General features: G+C 49.3%; 1 protein-coding gene across 10 annotated transcripts in view; it reads right to left on the bottom strand.

Moving 5' to 3' along the window:
* Positions 1 to 8,279: 8,279 nt before the first annotated feature.
* CCNE1 (cyclin E1) overlaps positions 8,280 to 23,360 on the bottom strand; it is a 34,525-nt gene continuing 19,444 nt past the window's right edge. For 5 of the 10 annotated variants that reach the window (XR_008452109.1, XR_008452113.1, XR_008452116.1 and 2 more), the window contains 2 exons: positions 20,846 to 22,504; positions 8,285 to 9,801 (listed from right to left, as the gene is read on the bottom strand). The gene's annotated coding sequence lies outside the window, so the exon portion shown is untranslated. Of the gene's footprint in view, positions 9,802 to 9,823; positions 10,306 to 20,845; positions 22,505 to 23,360 lie in introns of those variants that run through there. The other 5 variants (XR_008452110.1, XR_008452111.1, XR_008452117.1 and 2 more) reach the window with 5 other exon arrangements.

Genomic DNA, 23,360 nt, shown 5'->3' with positions numbered 1-23,360 from the left:
CCCTGAGAGCTGTGTCTCGGCCACCCCGCTGTGGGGCTGCAGAGCCCCACAGACCCACTGCCAGATGGCCCTTTGCCAGCCAGTGCTCTCACGGCGACCTGCTCCGGACCTGCTCCCTGCCACAGCTGGTTATCCCAGTCCATCCCCGGCCCCCGCCAGTGCCCGCTGGAGCCATGCCCAACTGCTCCCTACAAGGGCGTTCTCCCCCTTTCCCGCCTGTGACAGCAGCTCTCCCACTCATCACCGGAGACCCATTTCTCTGACAGCTGGCAGGGGAGGCTTCCCAGCCCCTTTTCGCCCAGCACCCAGCGCCCTCGCTAGCCCCCACGCCTGGCCCGGGTGACAGAGCCGGCGGCAGTCATGCCTCGCAGGGGAAAATGCTGCTGGGTTCCCTGACCCAGCACAACCACTGCATCAACGGCATCACAAGTCTTGCCAGGGCTACCCTGTCTGGCACTAAACCCATACCTATTATTTATGGCCACCCCTTTTTAAAATTAGATGATTACAAATTAGAAAATACACGTCCTTAAACCTGAAAGTGCGAAAAGGGGTTATAAACACACTAAGTCATTCTTTTATGTGACCTGAATCATTATGGAAATTATGGTTACAGTTGCAATTTGAAAGGATTTTCAGAACACATCATCTTTCAAAAGACCCATCAGCAGAAGGTCTTCTGTGACCCCCGCGTTGTGCGGGTTTTCCTGATGAAGTGGATGGACCTAAAGTAAGATGTCAGCTGCCCTCCTGTAATTAGGAAGCAGGAAGCTGAAACAAACTGAAAACCACCCAAAATATCGATATTGAACCATGCTTAGATAGAATCAGCATGAACATAAGCATTACGCTTAAATGTCTACGAGATGCTGTGTCTGAGCTTGCAGGAAGATGCTGATTTTTAAAGCAGACACAATACACCCATAATTATTATATACTGCAATTACTACAGCAGCATGTGCAAACCCCGTACAGCACGAGACCAGGTTGCTCTCGCAGGCGTCTGGCCTGTGCAGTCACGGTAGTCACCATGTGGGAGAGAACTCGCATGCACGTCCATCTCCCCGTGTTTGGGAGCTGGGCAGATGCCCCCTTCTGCCCCACCGACCACGCGCCCATCGGCCTCCGCTCACGGCGGCGGGTGGGTGTGCGGGAATGAGAAGCATCAGTCCTAATGCTAAGGGACAGGTCCCATTGTCTTCTGGCACATCGACATTCCTTTGAAATGACTTGTCCTAGATTTTTAGATTAAAAATAACGAGTATATAATTCATATATACCACATAAATTTTATATTAAAAAAAAAAAACCTTAAACCCATACCTACAGTACTTTAGTACCTGACTTGTATATTTATGTGACTATTGTTAGAAATGACTAATTGGGTTTGATTAGCGTCATCATTAATATTCTGTCCATAATTTAACATGCTTCAATAAAATACCCTAAAGCAGTATAATGATTAGATTTCAGGAATATGTGTTTTGCAATTAAGTTGCTCTTGATTTTGATATGCAGATTAAGAAATGGTGGTCTCATTTAAAAAAAAACTGCCCTTATTAACTCAGCAGTATACTCTGAAGATTAGGTAAGAAATCCAAGATTTTCTCTTTGTATATGCTAGTTAAAATGTATTTCAATCAAGCATATGTGGGCAAATCAGATTTGATTAGTTTAAGTTCACAGTCATTCTATCTAAATGAATAATGTGTCACCTAACATTGCAAAAATTTGATTAATAGTTTATCAGTTAATTAAAAATGGGGTTTAATTTTTCTTTTTTAGGAAAGTGCAAGGTAGATATTCCTTGTCTTCATCATAAATGCAAATTATTTCAGCTTGAATCTATTGTTCCTTGTTCGCTTCTCAGCCAACTGGCAAGAAAATAAAGCTTCTAAAACGATCTCTTTTAGGGAGAAGTAGTAAAACTTTGTTTGCTTACACATATGGCTGCCAGTTGTCTAAGTTCGAGCGCGATAATCCGTGCACATCCTTATTGCTCCCCCAGCCTCTGTGGGGAATCCGTGGGACCATCTTTGCTCCATCCCACAGCTGCTGCGGGAGGACCCTTTGCGGGAAGCGGCTGGGGGGGGGACCCACCAGAGGGCTCACAGAGAGCAGAGGTGATGCTCTCGGCTCTAGGGAGGAAAAGAGTGAGCCTCAGAGGGCAGCCACGCGAGCCGAGGGCTGCGCTCGCCACAGCGCTCAGCATCACCTCCATCCACAACCACAGCTCCCGTCCCACGGCAAGGGGCTCGGGGTGGCAGGGGGGATCCAGCCCCAGGGAGCCGCTGGGCAGGCGAGGAGTCCAAGTGCAGCTGCTGCAGGGCTGCGTCTTACGCATCTAGATTTTTGTTTATATACACACACGTTCCCACTAACAGACCTCCATCCTTCTCGGCCAGCGAGGGCAGCAGGACGAGGCTGGAGGTGGTGCCTGCACTCGTGCAGCACTCTGGGCTGTGTACACATCTATATTTACGCGGTGTCTCTGCGCTGCATGCGGTGCCCACGGGGAATACACTCCCTCGGCCGCGCTGCTGCCTGGCCCTGGCAGCGTGGAGCCGCGGCCGCCTCTCTCGGGCTGTCACATCCTGCTGGGTACGTTCTTCTCCAACATTATTTACGCAGAACTACTTGGGAAGGAAGGGAGGGGGGATTTCCTCCATCTAAAACACTTAGAAAGTTATTTACAAACACCCACATTAAATAAAGTCAATGCTACAGAAATCAAGCGTGGAAAGCTAAAAACCGGCAAAGTTCAGGTTTCTTCCGAGACCTCAGCTCGGTTTCTTGGTGCAGCCACATCATGTAGTTTTAATTATATTCTCCCATATTACATTTTGTACAGGATTTTACATTATCCAGTGCACAGCATGAACAGTGCTTGCTGAATTAGCAAGAGTGAAACATGCACATCTACACATGGTATGAGCCAAGTGTGCAGGAAAAGACATTTTGCTGAGCCTCTTGCGCAGATGCCATTCCTGGTGCTCGTTCTACCCTCAGGAAAGAGCCGGGACTTCAGCAAGGGGCACGCGACAGTCTCTGCTCTACAGGAACCAGTGACGGGAGGTGCGTCTCGTCCCTCCGGCTCAGCACAGGGCTGCTCTGCAGAGCAGCCTGCGCTCCCTGTAAGGGCCACCAGCAGAGCAGCTGGGCCAGGCAGGAGGGTGGCTTCTCTGGTGACTGTTCAGCAACTGCCAAGAAATTTTCCCTGCTTTTGCTTCAAGAAGTCCACTCCCTTATTTCTGTATTTGAAGTTCAATGCTAAAAGCTATCCAGAACATTAAAAATACCAAACCAGCCAGCTGAGCTCCTCCTCGTGCATCTGAGATCCTTCCTCCTCCTCTCAGGCTTGTACCCGCTGCCTCCAGTGCTCCGAGGGTCCAGAATGCCCCACCTTTTGTCTTCCACACAAACATTAAATCCTTTCCAATCTCTTTGCAAACCAAACCTCTTATTTCAGTCCTTATAACTGACCCCTCTGTTCCCTCATCACCTGCACTTTCTGTACTTCGTCTTTATTTTTCTGCACAAGGCAGCCTCCCAGAACCAATCGAGAAGACCATTACCCTTTCTCCTTCTCTCTATAGCCACTATTGCTGCCACATCAAGAAGAAATCGGCTACTTAATTACAGCTATGAGACAGACAAAATGCCAATTTCGCCTCCTATTTATAGTGATCACTTAATTCTGCAGGCATCCCACAAAGAGCAGAATCTGCATGCTGGTCCCTCGTATTTTCATATTGTTATTAATAATCTGAGCATGAGGGGAGTGAGAAACAGAAGAAATCGCATTTGCTGCTGTACAGTTCTGCACTAGATATCAAAGCTGTAGCACAATAATCCTGTTTGTGAGCAAGCAGATGTATCTGTATTAATGGAACTGCAAAGCACCATGCTTTCCTTTTTCAGAGACCATTGTGTGATTGATCAAGTAGAAAGCTAAAAAAGGAGACAAAAGCCTTATTTGATTATCCACTAGATGAAAATGGAAGAAAACAGTTAACAGTAATTAAACACAGAAGTCTCTAACTGCAAGTGGAAGCACAATTACAGCAGTGCACTCACAGCATGTGTTAGAGGGCTACGAGGACCCGAGTGATGGGTCTGTCCAGAACCACAATTCACTTCAGGAGAAGCCAGGAGGACTCCAGCTCCTAAAAATCAGGCCCATAAAGACTAACACAGAGATAACTGTGTCCCTAAGATAGATGGAAACTAATTGGTCATGGATAATAATATGACATGCTTGCACTCCACCATTAATATGTGGTGATATTAATATCTCATGGTTTGGTACCGTGGTATGACTGGGATCTACATCAAATGATTATGTCAATGTCCCATTAAGCAAATAGCATATTAAACCAGTAGAAGAGCATTGAGCTCCATAAATGGGTATATAACAACGGGTTTAGGATTTAACCAGACTTTTCAATAAATGTAATACTATATAAGCTGCAGGTTAGCAATAAATTTGCTCTACCCCCTTGGTTTCTATACAGATGCAGATACGAGGAGGCATTTTCTATCCCAGGATTTGCACTGTAGCCAGTTAATACGAAATATTTTCCTTTGAAAAGCCATACAAACATGACCACGTAGTTCTCTAACAGAAAAGTCACATTAATATTTCTGATGGAGGTCATCAGTTCTTCATCACGTTATTCTCACCATGTCCAGGAGTTCTGTAGCACTGCGGACACCAGACCTGCCTCCCACACTTCTGTCCCACTCTGATGTTTGAGTCCAGCTCACCACAGAAGTGTGATGATGAAACCCCTGGGCAGGAGCCCGGGCAGCCTGGGGACAGAGCACGCCTCCCTTTCCTGTAGCATCCCCGAGGCTGCAAGGGAATTACCCAGAAGGGTCTGACTTCTTTGCCCGTTCGCCCTGCAGCCTTGCTATGAGGATTTCCAAAAAGAAAAAAGAAAAAACCCCAAACAAAACAAAAAAAAAACAAATCCAAATTGCTGTAATGTGACTATTTATCCATCGAGGACTGGATTAATACTGCACGGCTTGTGTCAGTCACCAAGCCTCTGTTCTCTGGCACCAGTCCCCAGCCATGCCCTGTGGAAGCTGGACGGGCACGGGTGTCAAGGGGAGAGGCACCACATAACAGCGGGAAAGTCACAAAAAGAACCACTTTCCTGTGCAGCCAAGCTCAGCCTCCAGACACAGACTTAGCCGCAGCCACTCCAGCTGTGCAGGTCTTGCTGTGCAGCTCTGGCCGTGGCTTCCCTGGCTTCTCACCGCGGCTTCTGAGAGGACCCTCACGAGAGGCTGGATTGGTCTGTACCTCCCCACGCCTTGCAGCCCTCATCTTCAAACCAACTGCAAAGGAGACTCCTTCTGCCTTATGAAGAAATCACAGGGCTCTTTTCCAAATGGAAAGAAACTGCAGTTAAATTACAAAAATCCCTAAGCCTGTGCCCGTGTGCTGACCCAGCAGCAGCACATGGGCCAATGCCCTTCAGCGCACAGCTCAGCCGCAGCAGCGCTCGCTGCCCTGACCCACGGAGCCCGCGTACAGTACCAAGGGTCACCTTTTTTGTGTTTAACAAACTCATATAAATAAAAGCCATGTAAGACTGGTACACATTATCACCCTGTAACAAAAACTTCAAAAAGTGACACTGAGAGGAGATATAGAATCCAAGGTTCAGCCCAGCTATTATAAACTAAGAAGGAATTCCAAAATAAACTCCACATTGTGTTGTTCAAGCTGCAGCTGCAGAGCAGGGCCACATCTCCTCCCCCTGCACAAGCCAAGGAAGGCCAGAGCCTCGGGGTGCACAGCCTCTGGCACCCAGGGCTTGGCTGCTGCCTTTGATCTGGTTCAGGGGTCCAGTTCCAGCCTGGGGAGCTCAGCCGCGTGTTGGTGCCCTTGTCCAGTGCCTCCTCCACAACTCCTAGCAGGCTGCTGGTATTCCTGGCACACAGGTCTCCCTACATCCGCCTGCCAGGACCGCTGCCTTCGCCACAGGCTTTCTGCACACCTCCACAGCCTGCCTGCTTGATGCCTGCTGCCCTCCAGGGATGCTCCCAACCTCACTCCCACCAGCTCAAAAGTTACTGCCATTTTGGTTCCCACATGATAAGCGCAAATTGCTCCTCTCCACAGGTTCTCTGTTGACCCATACGTGGATCTGATGACAGTCATTTCAGAATGGTTAATGGGATTGGGCTCCGTTTACCTCTGCGGTGTGTTCAGCTTGCCGGCCCCCCCGAAGGGGGGGAGCATAAAGCACCATTTCTCACACTTCTTTACTCTTGTGCACAGTGAACACTACTTGAAAAGATGCACGATGATGAAAAATCAGCATGGTGTCTTTCTGCCTCACCCACGCCTGCCAATATCATTTTAAAAAAATCAATAGATTGCAATTTGCATTAATCTTAATAAATTTGCATAAACTCAGGCAAAGCTTCATCCCTAACAGTTTTAAAGTTATGCTGGAGCAAAATGCTAGCATCAAGAGCTCATTGCAAGGCGTTGCCTTGAGGGGCTGGGTGAAGCAGGCAAGTACTCTTTGCTGTACACAGTCCGACCCAGAGAGGCAGAATGGGCAAGGGAGCAGGGCCAGACCCTGCCCCAGCAGCAGGCGGAAATCCAAGCACATCCCTGGCTACTGACCCGCACATGTGTTCAAATACTGCCCACCACCAGACGGCCGAAAACAGAGCCTCATGCAATCCCCAGTGAAGCAATGGTTTGGTGGTAGAACCTGAGACCAGACCTGGTTTATGGCTGCAGCCAAGTTCTCGGTTTTAGAAGGGACCATCCCACCAGTACAAGGCACAACACACTCACTAGCACGGACCAGGCAGAACCAAGCAGAGAGGGCAGCGCAGAGTTAGCAAGGAAAGCCACAGGCTCCTCGTCCCCACCACACATCCCAATGGCAGCGGCTTGTGGCTCAGCCCTTCCACAGAGCAGGCAGACCATCACCCCATCCCCACGAGCAGACGGGGCTCTCCCATCTCAGCATCGCAAGTCTGACCAGAAACGCAGCTTCCGCCAGGCTCATGCTGTTCCACAAAAGTTACATAGGCGACAGCGTCACGCGGTGCCCTTGAGCTGTGGCACTGCTGCCCAGAGCACGGGCTGCCACACCACAGCCCCTGATAAGATTTAAGGGGGGAGAAAAATATTACTGCTTCCAAGCCTAAACCCAGAAATACAAGGGTAAAAATGAAGCGAATAACCACTTTTCTGCAAAATGTGCAAAATATCAGAGAATCAGATCTGCTGTTGGCTGGGATATAAATAACAGAAGTCCCACAAATACACTAAGGCCTTCAACACCGCAGCTCAACCAAAGAGAAGCAACACATCGGAAAAAATCTTTCCAATCCAGTACGGAGAAACTTTCTTCTTTTCTTTTTCCCCGTAAGAACTTACACAAAAATGACAAAGAAGGAAAAATATATAAAAAGCCAAGGAATAATGACTTTTTAATCTTTGATGATATCTACTCAGAGGGTAACTATCTGTGAGGATTGCAAAGTTTAACCTATCATTTTCGTAGTGACAACAGAATTTATAGATTATGATTTATAGATTTTAAAACATTTGGAACAAAATGATCCGGCTCCATGATAGCCAGCCCCAGCGCTTCAATAGCTAGAGCTCTTCTCACTGAACAAAAGCCAAACCTCAAGTCATCAACAGCATCTGGCTATGATAAAGCCTTGCTCCAAGCCCAGCTATTTGGAGACACACTGCTAAATTAACAGGAAGCATCCGAGAAGCTGAGCTGCATGACAGGGTAGGTGAGGAACCGTAGGTGTTCTCCTGGATGAGGTGTTGAGCATGTGGCTGCCTGGGTCAGGAAGAGGACAATTAAAGCCATGTAGACTAAATCTTTATAAAGTCTGCTTTCCTCAGGGTCAAACACTATGGATGTTTACAGATGCTTCCAAGCAGGGAGGAGGCAGCTGCTGGGAGCAGCCAGTGGGAGGGTGCGACACCAGGGATGATACCAACAGAGCACCCAGCTCTGCTCGCTCACCTCCTCGCTCCCTCACCATCCCCGTCTTGGGGCTGAAAGCCCAACACAGCCCATTACGCAAGCCTCGGTGGGGAAGAAAGGTCTCTCCAGGGGCTCACCCCCCACCCATAAGCCCATCACACCACCAGTTTTGAAGCCACTTCTGTTCCTCAACGATAAGGTAGAAATAAAAAACTTGAGGCAAATCTCTGACATTTTATAACTGCAATTGCACTAACAAATGTAGACCACGCATTTATTGACATTGTAACAACTCCTCCAGGACAACATTTTAAAAACATGCAAGAGTAAAGATAAATCTTCCATAGATATCACAATGAATCTCACGCTGACATCCTAACAGTTCCGATTCAATCCATGAATAGGGAAGAGCTCATAAAAAATATCTTCCCCCGTCGCTGCATGGGGCCGATGGCTCCTCCAGCCCAGCCCCAGTGACTCCCGCATGCAGCTGGCAGTGCCAGACACCAACAATTTATGGTTTCATGAATTTGATGAAGTGACATATACACTCAGATTAGTGTGTTTGTATGAATTGTAAAGGTTTCGGGTCCAGATTTTTTGAACTGCAAGTTTAATTGGCCCGCGATTACTATGACTGCATATGCAAATCAGATCAGAGCAATCTCCCATGTAAATGCCCATAAATCGGGCACACTGCAGACTCGCTGCCACACTGCCCGCACCAGCCAGCCCCAAGTCCCCAACGCCTGTGTCTCACTGGCACTGCCCTGGGGATCCCACCTACATACAAGGGCTTTGGGTCACCATTCATGCCCCAGGCTGCTGTAAAACCCAGCTGAAAGCGCTGGCGATGGGCCAGGCAGAGCACGGAGCCATGCACAGCCCAGAAACAGGAGGAGAGTAAAGGGGCTGCAACCTGAAGGGCAAAACAGCCCCTCTGCTCCACGGAGCAGCACTTCACACCATGTGAAATCCTACCCCAGGCCTCTGCCAAGGGCTTGTCCGTCCCAGTAACACACCTGCACCTAGGACTGAACTCCACCCTGAAGTTTTCTGTTACAGACCAGGCTGCTCTTCAGAACTTTCACAAGTTTTCCAGACTTCAGCATCTTTCCCCTGGGACACTCCCTTTCTCCCAGGTCTTGGCTCAGGGCAACAGGTTCCCACAGTTAATGGGAACCTCGAGCTACAAGTACAGAAGTTTAGACTGACCCGTCAAGACAAGGTGACTCAGTAGGTTTCAGCCTGGACTGCTGCATTTCCATCCAGGGCCTGGAGGAGAAAAGAGAGGAGCTTAAGGTCTGGCACATCCACTCCTGTCCAGGCAGAGGGCACTCAGCAAGCTCTAGCTGTGAGGTCCAACACAAAACCCGAGACCAACCTATAGCTCAGGAACCAAGAGTGGGAAGGGAAGAGAGAAAGAGGTTGTTATAGAGCATGCTCTGACCTGCCCCAGTGAGACAAGGCTCAGTTCCTTCACTTCTCTCTGTGCAAGGGGATGCATGATCAGACAGAGACATTTCTTTACTATCAGCTGGAAAACATCACCACGCAAGAGCGAACAGTGAGTGAACATCCAGGTTCCTGTGAAACTGAAGAAATCCACAAGGGAAACTTCTCAATTATTGGCTGAGGCTGATGGTGAGAAGATCCCAAAACTCCAGTTGGTGCTCAGATGAACCTAGTTTTTGTTGGTAGGAGATGTGAAAGCCAAACCGATGGAGCTCCTCAACAGCCTTCAGAAACGATCTGGAGATTGGCTTTGGATGTTGGCAGTACCGTGTGCAGCCATGTGCCGTCTCAGAAGGAGCTGTTGGGAAGGGGATCATAGCTGATTTTCTTTATTTGTTACATAAAAAAGAATCACGGGTACAGTCTTGGGTTTTTTTCTGTCAGGCTTTGTATGTCGTTAACACAAGCTTTGCTCTTCTGTATGGGACAAAGCTACACAAGGGCAAATGCTAACAATCATTACTGCAAATGCAACAGTCATGCCAAGAGAAAAAACACTGCCGTGGGTTCAAACTGTGGGTTTGGTGGCCAAGGAGCGCAGCTGGGTCACAGGTGCACTGCGGGGCAGCACCTCACCTTTCTGCAGAGCCAAGCGCCTGCCCAGGGCTGCCCATCTCCTGGCAGAGTAGAAGATGCTGCAGGAGCCGCAGCACCTGGGGACACCACAGGACAGGCACCGCGGAGCCGCTGGCTCCTGGCACAGGGGCTCCTGTGCCGCTTCCCCAAATCTCTCATTTGCATGCTGTGTTTGTTGTTCTTTTAATGAAGAAAACTTCAGGTCTTCAGCTGTGGACTTGGAGCTCTTAACGAAAATTGAAAGGATAAAAGCCTAATATTAATGAAGAAAAACAGAGCTATGCGAGCCTGAGACAACTAATAACCTCTGCAGAGCTATAAACTGATAAAGATTTGCTGGGTTCTAGTAAGAGGTGAAGCACCAAGAGCTATCATACAATACACTCTCATGGAGGACTCCAGCATTCTGTCTATCTGAACAAGATGCTTTAGGCTTAGTTTCCTGAAGACTTGTGTGCCATTTATGGACCATTTCTGCATGTAAAACAGGAAATTAGTGCACTAAAAATGACTTATGCACCAAATTAGTCTGTTTTCCTACCCACAAAATCCCAAAGCAGCTGTATTTAACTCTGACCCAAGTATTCACCTCAGGGGTGAATTACCTAGAGAAACTGGAGTTTGATGGAAAAGCATCCACAGCTTATTTTATGTATTCGCCACTCACTGCATTTTGGAGACACAGCGCAGGTTTGACGCAGGTCATGCCATGACCCACAGAGCCATTCCCACAGTACAGTGCTGCTCCACTTGACCGTTTGCTATTCTCGGGTCTTCCCATTTTAAGTAAGCCGTAAGGATATATTCCAAATGAAAAAGCAAACCCAGAGCACACAGCCTCCCCAAGCCGCATCCAGAACAGCGCCACGCTTTCCATGCCCTGCCGCTGCACTGCAGGCTCACCCAGGGGACACTGATGGGTCCTCTTCCACACCACTCCATGCCCAACAAGCACTTGGGAAGGAAAGCTAAACCTGGGCTGTGTCATACAACAGCCTTCAGACTGTGGGACCTTTCCATACCCATTCTCTGGGCACTTCCCAGAGATGCCAACATCCTCCCAGTTTTAGTGGGAGGCTTCACTCAAAACTTTCCAGTGGCTGTTGCTCAGCCTCCAGGTTCGCCCTGGGAGGTCACATGTGAGACCTGGAATGGGAACTTCATAGAATCACTAGGTTGGAAAAGATCTTTGAGATCAGCCAGTCCAACTGTTCCTTTCCACTGCTAAACCAGATCCCTGAGCACCTCATCCACCTGTGTTTTAAAACCCTCCATTGATGGGGACTCCACCACCTTCCAGTGATTGACAACTCTTTCAGTGAAGAAATTTTTTCTAATATCCACTCTAAACCTCCCCAGGTGTAACTTGAGGCCGCTTCCTCTTGTCTCATCACCTGTTACCTGGGAGAAGCAGCTTGCTTCTTTTGCTCCTTTTAACTCAATGCAATCCCCTCTGTTTCCATCTGCAAAGACTCAGCAGAAACACCCGGCACAGATGAACTCTACAAGTACATAATAAATAAATAATAACAATAACAGTTTGCATTCATATAGCACCTCTAATCCAATTATCTGAAAGCTCTTTGCAAATACTAATTAATTAAGTCTTGCAAGAGGTCTGTGACGTAGGTTATTATTATCCCCATTTTACACATGATGAACAGGAGTCACCGGGATGTGCTTCCCTGGGGCACACAGGCAGCAGCACAGCCGAGCGAGCCTCAGCCAGGCACAGCCCACAGCCCATGCTCAACACCAGCTCTCCTTTGCGTGCCTTTAACATCACTCCAATGAAAAAGGGCTTTTTGGCAAGGATTGGCACACCACAATGGCAGAAGGGTGGGAAACGTCCTGGCCCTGCCAAAACACCACTAGACCCAGTCCTCATGCACAGCAAGTGCCAAGCTCCCACTTGTTGTGTCCCTGCCCCAGGGAATGCCCCAGGACTGCAAATCTGCACAGAGGAGATCCCACCTTACCTTACCACTATGGCACACAGCAATAAATGTTTGCTTTGGGTCTGTTTCAAGGCAGGAGTTGCCAAACAAACAATCCTGGGACAAGAGCTCAGGCCCCAGAGAGCGCTCCCAGGAGCACAGGACTCTTCTCTAGGCAGCTTTGGCTTCCTCCAGGTGCCATGAATTTAAGCATTCCCAGAAAAATCTGTCACTGATACCAGGTGGAGCCATTTGGTTTTAGCCGGGCACTGGCCTATCCCACCAGGGCAGTGATGGAGGCTGGAAGGGAGTGAGCACCTCCAAAGGTTTCCTGCGCTGGCCTTGCCCACGGCGGCCAGGGGGAACTGAATTTGGAACCTGCTGCACCAGCACTTGCGCTGATGCTTTGTATGTGTCTCAATTATTTCAATATTCACTTTATTAATTGATTCTTTAAAAGAGATTCTAATGTCACGAAAGCAACACATTCTTAACTTGCATTTTATGAGGAATTCATCATTAAAAAGAGAGACAATTGTTGTTTGCTTTCTGCTGCAAGCAGAGTGGGTTGGTTACCTTCCAGCCTGGGAAAGGCAAGGAAAAATACCCCTGAAAGAGCCCCTTTACTGCTCTCTCTCTCCTGACAGGGAAAACCATTTGAAAGACTGCATTTGTTACAACTATTCTACCCCCACGCTGTTTTGACTGATGCTGCTGGCAGGAAGAGCTGCTATGGTCCCTGGATCAGCTATACAAGCCGGGGACACCTTGGGACACTTTGGAGCGTGGCTGGAGCCAGACCTCAACTCATTTTGGCTTAGCCCAACACCAACAAAATAGTTGGGAAAAGGAAACTATTTATGTTCCTGTTGTACCTTTTCAGGAGTTTTTCACCCCAGAAAGGCATTGCTGTCAAACCCATCCCCGCTGTGCACTGAGCCACGGGCTGCTTGGTAGCGTCGGGGGGAGCCAGCCTTTCGTCTGCGATGCAGTCCAAGTAATCCAAGTAATAAAATTCACACAGCTAAATGAAAGATGTTGTTAATTATTTTATGGACTCGTTGCCAATTCATTCTCTCCTGTGTTATCCTGAGGCTAGGGGAGTGCCGCCCCCCGTCCCCTGCTTCCCCAGCAGCACCGTGTGTCCAGTGCAGAGAAAAATGGACTAGAAGGCGAATGGCTTTAAGTCCAACAAGGTAAGGCGTGTCTGCCAGTTGATTACTAAAGCTAGGAAAGATCAAACAGTGCCAGTGGAGGAGAACTGGGTGCAGCAGCTTGTAGCAAGTGCTGTGGCTAATTCCAGACCAAAGGGGAAGCAGCATAAGAGGAAATTTATGAGTAAGCTCTTGAAGTAATGAAATGAAAGTAATGCTGATTGGCCTCATTTACGGCAGTTCAAAAGCTGATCGGCTTCACTGGAGTGGTGGAGGATCAACTGACAGTCATTTCCGTGGCAATGAGCAGAGCTGACCCTGGGTGCAGGCATGGGGGGGCCCATGCCCCCTCCCAGCATCGCCCAGGTACCCCACTGGCCCTGGGAAGTGGAGGGTACAGTGCCAAGGGGTGAGCAGAGCAGCTCACCAGCTTGGGGGTTTGCCTCTCTAAAATGGGAGGATGAAGCCAGAGAGTGGGTGAGTGATACCTGCCAGGAGGTGAGCGCTGTGCATGGAAAGTGCTGTCTCAATGCGGAGCAGACCATGGCCAGCCAGGCTTCACAGGAGCAGGATGTCAGGTGAGGTTCCACCAAGCGCTCACCCTGTCCAAGGAGCTCACAGGGCCACCTGGGGTTGCAGAAGCCCAGGGTGAGCACAGGTACTGTGGCACCTGGTCCTCCCTACTCACCCGACACAGCTGGGGCTGTGCTCACTCGCAGCAGCTGATAACCAAGAAAGCAAAAACGAACCCACAGATTTTCAATTATTCTACAGTTTCTTTTTAGAATTAAGGAAGTTTCTCTCCAATGGTTCATAGTGTGCTGGCCCAGAAATGGGGCAGGGAGAAAGAGCGGCACATTTGTTACTAATATACCTGCACTTCAGAGTGAGTTTGATCCGAGTCTGGGTCAGAGTTGGATGGGACTATGTTACTTGTGAACATGGAGCCATCTGGAAAACACACGATCCTGCTGGTTTTGGACAAAACTAGCTGCCCATAGGGTGCACTGACATGCTGATGGAACACACAGTTTATGGAAATGTTTGTCTCTTCCAGCCCAATGTGCTGTGTTATGACTAATTTTTGTAGGCCACATTGCATTAAGTCAGGATGTGCAATGAAAACAACATGCCTGATAAAATCTTATGTGAGACAATGAAATAAAATATATGCATCTTGAAACCGTGGAGAGAAAAATGGCCTCTTCCACCTATACACTGATCCAGGTCCTTATGTAGGCACAAAATCACCACCCGTAAACCTACATGGCCAAACACACAGTGTTTCCAGAAGCATTTCACACACCTGGGAGGGGAAGACAAACCCCAAAGGAGGGAAAAGGGGTTTAAGCTTTGTGTTTTGGTAGAGATCATAGCACGCTGGCTCAGTCTGGTGTCTGTGGTGCAGAGGATCTGAACCACCAGCTGCACCGGCCGACCCACAGGTTGGGCCTCGCCGAGTCGCTCGCAGTCTGTGGGGATCGAAACCCAAACTTTATTCACATAGAAAACAAAATCCCATGGGAGACCAAGAGTTTTCTGTTGTCCGCGCACAGCAGGTTGTGGTGCCTCGGTCAGAGGGAGGTGAGGCTCTCCTGGGTGAGGCTGCTCAGCTGGGAATTTCCCCCAAAGGAACTTTCTTAGTTTGAAGGGGGGGGGGGAGTGCAGTGGGGGGTACAGGTGGGGGTCTGTGGGTGCAGCAGGGAAGATGCAGGGTGTGGGCGGTGGGGGGACGTGATGAGGGTGAGCACAGCAGGAGGATGCTGGAGCAGGTGTGATGGGAGGCTGCTGGGGAGGGAGGATGCTGGGCAGGGAGGCTGCTGGACCAGGCGCGATGGGAGGCAGCAGGGGGCTCGGGAGGCTCGGCGGGGAGCGGCGGGGCTCGGCGGGGCTCGGGAGGCTCGGCGGGGAGCGGCGGGGCTCGGCGGGGCCCACGAGGTGGCAGCAGACCCTTTGCGATGCCGCGGGGCAGCAGCCGGGGTCCCGGGGCCCCTCGGGCGGGGCTTTCCGGGCTTCCGAGCCGGCATCATAGGATCGGTGCTGGAAGGGACCCATGAGGCTCATCGAGGCTCCTGTCCCTGCACGGGACACCCCAGCGTTCACATCATGAGGGCGTTGGCCAAACGCTGCTGGAGTACTGTCCGGCTCGGCACCGTCACTGCTTCCCTGGGAGCTGTTCCAGGGCTCCACCACCCTCTGGGGAAGAACCTTTTCCTCATGTCCAGCCTGACCCTCCCCTGGCATCTTGTGCCATTCCTTTGGGTCCAGAGAGAAGAGCTCAGCGCCCACACCTCCTCCTCCCCTTGTGCGGAAGCCACAGGCCACGATGAGGTCTCCCCTCAGTCTCCTCTGAACGGAACGGACCAAATGCATTCAGCCACTCACGCGGCTTCTCCTCTAAACCCTTCACCAACTTTGTGGCCTCCTCTGGACACTCTCTAGTGGCTTTAGATCCCAAGGGAGGCAAGGTGGGGTGGGAGCAGGCAGCCCCACCACGAAGCCAGCAGCAGAGCATAGCTGGAGTCCCAGACATCCTTGCCCACCTCCTGCCCCAAGCAGAAAGAGGGATTTCCACCCGCTGCAGGGAGTGAGGGCGATTCCCTCAAGCTGCATGCAGGGATCGAGAACTCCTGCGCACGCCACCCTTCCCAGGAGCCATGTCCTTGGCCACCCCACACACAGGCGCGCTGGGGGACGCGTGGTCAGGGCGCCCCTGCGGCGGGGCAGGACGAGGGGGATGCTTTTCACTCCAGCTGCCATCAGCAGTGCAGGCCCAGGCACGGACCTGTGCAAATTCAGCGATGGTACCGTGTCTTGGGACCTGCGGGTGACAGTCGACAGCTGAAAGGACTTTTCTTTATAAACTGAAAATGCAAATGTGGAATCGCTGTCCGCACTGATGTTCCCCCCAAAGAGCTCCCGCACTAATAGAGGCTGCTGTACATCTCAACTAAGCAATCAAGCTGTGCTGAATGATAAATGAGCAGAGAAAGGCCTCGGCTGCAGCTGGGACCGAGTGTCCGGGTAGCTGTGGCGAGTGCACGCCACGCTGGCAGCTGTGCCAGGGAAAGTCCTCTCTGAGGACTCCGTCTTTCTCACCATAGCCGGTGCCTTCTCCTCACCTGTCCCACCCAGCCTCTGGGACCCCTCTGGCACTGGCAGGGAGAGCCAAGCCCAAAGGCTCAAGCATCACACCATCCTCGTCTTTCACCTCCCTGCTCGTGCTGCCAGTTCCTGGCCACCTTTGCATCTCCTGTGCATAGACCACATTTTGCTTTCAATAAGTTACAGGGGTTTACATGTATATATAAGAGATTGAAGTCAAATTTAATTAAAAGACATGACCTGCTTCAAGCCAGACCATCAAGTGTCTGCTACAAGAAGTGAGGTGGATGAGTCCTCCATTCTGCTCCAGTTTAGCATTTATTTTTAGGCAAAGCATGGGCACAGTGGCATTTTATTCCTACCTTGGGTGGCGATCTACCTTTATTTAAAAGCCTCTAAGGAGCAGAAAAGCAAAAGGAATTAATTAATATAGTGTGAGGTTATCGCTCGTGTGGGCAGGAGAACATGAAAATTCAAAGCAGCCCAGCAGCCTACAGATGTAGGTGAACTCCCAGCTGTTGAGACAACTGGTTGTTGAATAAAAGTGAACGGACAAAGCAAAGCATCACTGAACTTGAGCAATACAGGTCCTAACAATAGAGGCTTTTTACACTGCAAGTCCAATTTTTTTTTTTGCCTGTTTGCATAAGTAAAACTCAATTTGAGCCACTGGAGCTTCAGCTCTATACAGTGAAAGGTAATTTGGCTGGAGTAGCCAATAAGACCATGTAAGATCCTCTAAAGAAAGTCCCAAGTATGTATCCTCGTTTCATTACTAAACAGCTTGAATCCAATCGTAAAAATGATGTGACCTTAATGGCTTCTCCAACTGGTAGCCACATTCATTGTTAGCGAGAGATCCCATGTGGGAACGTTAAAATAAGACACACCACACAGGCTGGGAGCGATGAAACTCGACCCAGCAGCTTCAGCACGCATCAAGAGGATGGAGCTGGGTAATAAAATATTCAAATAAGCAATTCAGCGCTAAATGTTTCTGTACCTGCTGGGGTGTCCAGGTTTTGAAACTGGGACTTAAAGATCTTTATATTTCTAAGTGCCAAGTTTCCATAAGTAAATATGAAAATGCATGTCAAAAGCTGATAATTATGACCCAGTTTGTAGCTAGAAATCTAACTGGATAATTTAAACCCATATTTTGGCTTAGTCCAGGGAAACCAGCACAACTTAGCATCTCTTTCTGAATAAATCTTGGTGCAGTTGGCATGCCACAGGTAGGAGAGGGCCCACGTGGCTTGGTAGGTTCTCATTTTTTGCTTCAGTAGACTCATTTTTTATTGAATAGCAGAGTAAATATTTAAGCAAAACTCGTGTAAACTGCTGGCAGGTACGCCATGCTAAGGAGCAGTCATTTACTTTTAAATAATTAAAAGTCAATATACAAGCATAGCATTCTTGTTGCCGTGCGGCACACAGTGCCACTGCTCTGCCGACACATCACTTCAGAGCCTGATTTACCGTCAAAATATTTCGCTCGGCTCATTTTGCAACAAAAACCCAGAGGTTTTTAAACCTTGGCCCTCTGGGTGGGGTGAGATTGCAGGTGTTTGGGCTCACAGACCCCAGCTAGTCCCGGGGAAGGCTGAACCCACATCGCTGGTGGGGCTGATAAGGAAAGCCCTGATTTCCTTTGCATTATGCATAGCGGAAGTGTCAGGAAGGCTCTGATGGTGTTTAATTAAATATTTGGCAGTGTTTAATTAATTAAATATTTAAACATTAAATACTAAATAGGATGTGATATCTGCTTAGTGGACATTATATCTCAATAGCCATTAGTCATTAAATAGGACTCAAATTGGCCCTAGAAGACTCCCCTTAGCTAAGCAAGGTCTTAAGCGTGTGCACTTTTGGATCTTCATGAATAAGTGATAGAGGCCAATCCAGACTGTGTAGCAACACTAAGATCCCTATTAACGAAATGTTAATGTCTCCGTTTAAGACCGAGCACTCTGTGCAGGCAGCCGACGCGCTGCCCAGGCACAGGGGTGGGATGCAGCCCCTTGGGTGCTGGCTGGGCGACACAGCTGGGACTGGGAAGAGGCCCACCGCAGCTGTGGGACACCTGCCAGCACTGTCACAGGGGAGGACAACAGCGCAGCTCTCGGACGCCTGTGGTCTACCAGCTCCACTGTGTCTGTGTGGGACTATTTTAGGTTAACTTCAGGGGATTTTAAATTAATGACATGGTTTAGCATCCACACACACACGTGCTCACCCCGGGAGCCCTGCTCGCCCAGGGAGCCGCATACAGCCGCCTCAGCATAAATGAGAGCCAGGCTCCACACACTCACCCTCTGCCAGACTCCCACCCGCGGTCACCACCAGCCAATCCAGCCAAGCTCTACCCATGGCAGCGCTCCAGGCGAGAGCTTGGCCCACAGTCACGGAGCAGCTACAGCCCCAGCGCATGCAGGAGCGCTTGGGTGAAGCAAACTCTGTAGACAAGTGGGGTACTGAGGCTTTAAAGGATGTTTTCTAAGATATTTTTAGCAGGGAAACAACATTTTACAGGCCCTGGTAGTTTTGAACTTGCCGATTCATTATTCTGTACTCCAAGACAACACCTAGTGGCAAACACTTCATGCTTTTCAAGTCGCTAATGTTTCTGGTAAGATTTATCATTTCTACCGTTAAATCTAAACACCACGCACAAGCGCGTGCTCACAGCTCCTCTCAGTGCCCTTTGCTCAGCAGTAGGATTGGAGCCCACGCCAGCACTGCCGAGGGGACGCTGGCTCCCCCGGGAGGGCAGGCAGTCCTGGCACCTCTGTTCAACCTGGAGAAGAGAAGACTGAAAGGGGACTTCATCAATGCTTATAAATATCTAATGGGCAGGTGTAAAGAGGATAGGGACAGAGTCTTCTCAACACTGCCTGGCAACAAGACAAGGGGCAAGAGGCACAAATTGGAGCGTGAGAAATTCCATCTTAACACGAGGAGAAACTTCTTTCATGTGTGGGTGATGGAACATAGGACCAGGCTGCCCAAAGCGGGTGTGGAGTCTCCTTCCCTGGAGACCTCCAAACCCACCTGGACACGTTCCTGTGTAACCACTGGAGGTGACCCTGACTAAGCAGGGGCTGGACTAGATGAGCTCCAGAAGGGCCTTCCAACTCCCACCATTCTGGGATTCCATAATTTAAAGCACCTCTGAAATCGTTTTAAATGATGCTAAAGCCAAATTAAAAGCCAGCAAGGGGATCCCTAATGAGCTCAAGGCTCCTTGGGGCTGTGCCGTTCCAGGCCATGTGCTATCGGCAGGGCGTGTGGAGGGGCTGTGGTGCCTGGCCAGCAGGATCCTTGCATGGAGCTCAGCAGGCTCCTGCCCCACGCTGCACCCCAGCTTTGGTGTTCATAGATCTTCTGTGCCTTCCAGGCTGCATACACGCCAATAATCAGATTGTGCTTCTGCCTAGTAGTTTTTACTTGAAATCTCATTGAGTTAGCTCTTGAGGGGTTTGTGTCTGGTGACATCTATATTGGTAGTGAAGTCAGAGGTCGCCTATTGCAAAGATCATCTTGATAGGATGATTATGAAAAAAGCCATGCTGGTTAGAAGACCCTCTAACTAGATTTGGTCTTCTTCCTTCGGTCAGCCTCACATTAGTGACTCCTGGTTTCTCTCTCCCTTTTAGTGATCCAATCTTTCTTGTTCTGAATTTCTCCCTTGGGAGCTTTCTGCACAGACATTTTAATATATCGTGCTATTCTCTGCAGAAATCATTTGCTCAATAACGAGATGGGATTTTTTTTAATTGTAACATTAGCAGCGTTCAATAGTGGTCATGATGCCCATGCCTATGGCTGCCAATGGCTGGGAAGGGCTGGTCCTGGATCGAAGGACACTGAGACACTGGAGTGTGTCCAGAGAAGGGCAACAAAGCTGGTGAAAGATCTGGAGCCCAGGGGCTGTGGGGGCAGCTAAGGGACCTGGGGCTGTTTAGCCTGGAGAAAACGAGGCTGAGGGGAGACTGCATCACCCTCTGCAGCTCCCAGAAAGGAGGCTGGAGCTAGGTGGGTGCTGGTCTCTTCTCCCAGGTGACAGGTGATAGGACGAGAGAAAATGGCCTCAAGTTGCACCACGGGAGGTTTAGGCTGGATATTAGGAAATACTTCTTCACAGAAAGGGTTCTCAGGCAGTGGCAGAGGCTGCCCAGGGACACAGTTGAGTCCCCATCCCTGGAGGGGTTTAAACAGCAGGAAGATGAGGAGCTCAGAGATCTGGTTTAGTTGTGGACAAGTATGGACAGACGCAATGATCTCAAAGGTCTTTTCCAATCAAACTACTCTATGATTCTGTGAAAGCTAACTTAAGAGTGAGTCAGTCCTTTCACCTTTGTGATGCCCCCATGCATGGCTTCCAGGGCAGCTGGGACTCTGGAGGGGATGATGTAGCTGCAGGAGCAGAAGACTTTCCTCCTCATTTTTGTCCACACAAACCACAGCTGCCCCTTCTGAACGTTGTGAGAAATTGCCAGTGGTGGGATAGGCACTGCAGAGCAAGCACCCACGAAATACTTCGCAGCACCGTCAGCTGCTGACTTACCTGCCAACTGCTGGTTTGGTTTTCAGTTTTAATGCTTCTTGCTGCGCAACGTCAAGTTGTCAGAAGACACCGTCTGCAGAACAGAAAACAAATGTCAGTGCTGCGCATCCTAATAACTCCAACAGCCTGCTCAGCACCCTCTGCCCTCCCCTCCCTGCCAGTGAAGCAAGGTGAGCCCCACATGCTGCAGGCGGGCAGCTCTGTTCCCCACGCCCCTGCTCCTCCAGTTCTTGCTCGCGGTAGCTCTGCATGCTTCTTGCATGCCATTAAAAGGCTTTTCATTTCCTGACAATTTATAAATATGTATCGGGCCCGAAGGATAATCGTAAAGCAACTGCTCTTTCTTTTTTTAAAGAAAATTAAACACGACAAACTTAGTTATTCATGCAAACCATCCACCCATTATCTCTGATTATGCAGGATCCAAATGGGGAAGCTGAGTGAATGAGTGCATTCATCAAAGTAAACTGTTAGAGGCGGGATCACTGGTTTTACCCTGCCCCTACCAATTCTCTTCTGTACTTATGTTTCATCATCTTCAACGGGCAGTGCAGCTCCTTGGTACCAAGAACACCTATTTCACTACCATCTCTATCATAAGGGGATTAATTAGCCTCCAGAGAACAGAGAAGAAACCCTGCGTGTTCCACTCTGATGCTTTAAAACATCGTTTCATCCGGATGTTTTAAGCTTGCAGGCCAGAACATACCGTATTTCAGAGACAGAACCTGGAAGCGCAGTGCCTGTGTGATCCTTCACATACCCAGTGCGGAAGGAAGCAAAGTGTTCTCTTAAGCCTCGATGCGTGTGCGTATGGATGTATGCATGGGAGAAATAAACTTCACACACACAGAAGTGACAGATTTATGTTCACCCATCCACCCCCTACTCCACAGCAACGGTGAAAACCTGGGATACGTAAACTTGAAAAAACAAGCAAGACTATATCATTCCATCACACAACTCTTCACAACACTCTCTGCACCATAATTTACACTCTGGTTGAGTCAGTGTGACAGCCGGACTACTTAACGTTACCCTCCGCCCCCGCTGTTACAGAGTTATGACTTTAAACACTGAGTATGAATCAAGAATTTCCTTTCCATTCAAACCCTCCTTTTGCCCTTCTTATCTGACTCATTTCCAAGCTGCCCACTGACCTTCATGCTAATTGATCATTACTAATAGATAAGGGTAATGCAGTTTTTGAACTGTACTTGCTGCATGCTCTACATTTCTTGATTGGCATAGGCTGCATTTTTTCGCCTGGACTAAGATCATCTGAAATTAAATCAGAAGCTGGTGGACAATACTTTGAGAATACTGCCACGCGCTGGAGCGAGCTGCCATGCTACACGCATTACCTGAAATGACTGGAAAAGCCCAGTTCCATCGGAGGTGGAGATTTGCAGGAGGGTGGGTGAGGGGAGGCTCTTCTCAAACTGCCTTATGTAGCAGGCTTGGTGTCACTAACTCCTCTTATTCCTAATGATGATGACATCTTCTGGGAAGGCGCCTGGATTCGCTGCAGGTGGTGTCAGTGCTCACTGGCTGCACTGCTACGAGGGCTGGAGAGCTGCACCAGCACCAGCTCAGGAAGCCCCACAGCACACCACACACACTGTGAGCTGAGTGACATCTGCCTTGGGACACAGCAAACTGCAAAAGAGTCAAGTGACTTGTCAGGAGCGATTGGGAGAGCCCAAAGCGCAGCTCTGCACACAGCTGCAGCCCACAGCCTCCTCAGCATCTCTCAGATAATGCCAACTATCGGTGATGCTCTAGTACTGAAGAGCACATTCCATACACAAATGGATTATTACTGGAATCTTATAGATAAAGCCGTTCATCTCTTGAGGCCCTTGGGAGCCTGAGCAGCTAATACACATCACAGCAGAAAGATATACAGTGTGCACAATACAAAGGCACAGTGAGAAGCACACATAGGAGTGTTGGAAGGGAAAGAAGAACCGGAGCAGAAAATCTGAGCTGCGTGTCTCATGCAGAGCTGTAGATGTGCATGCAAGTTGACCAAACAAGCCAGATCTTCAAGTCCTTCCAGGATGGATCTTCAAAAGTATCAACATGAGCTAAAAAACTGCCAATGCCAATTGCTCAGCCACCGATTTCCTTACAAATGCTGCCAATGGTACAGCAGCCTCATCATCAGATTTGCACATGTCTGGGAGCAGCTGCAGGTGGAAGGAGGTGCTGGTGGGTCAAGAGGCTCAGATATCCCCAGTGTTTGTACAGCTGCCTCTTTTGCCACCTACAGGGATAAAAATGAGCAGAATCCCCAGCACCCAGTTTCACCAGCACTCCCCCTGGTGATGAGCACCCTTAGAAATCATTTCAGGCAGAATAGAAAATTAATGAGGGGATTAAAGAGGTTGAGTCACGCATCTTACATCTCCAATCTGCCTTGCACACATCAGCCGTGATGAATTGTTGTGTGAAGTCTGGGTAATGCTCCTCGCTGGTCAGAATACAGATAGAGCATGTGTGGCCTTCTCAC

This window comes from Cuculus canorus, chromosome 13 (assembly GCF_017976375.1).
Source record: "Cuculus canorus isolate bCucCan1 chromosome 13, bCucCan1.pri, whole genome shotgun sequence".
Classification (NCBI taxonomy): domain Eukaryota; kingdom Metazoa; phylum Chordata; class Aves; order Cuculiformes; family Cuculidae; genus Cuculus; species Cuculus canorus.
This window is presented reverse-complemented; position numbering and strand designations above follow the sequence as displayed.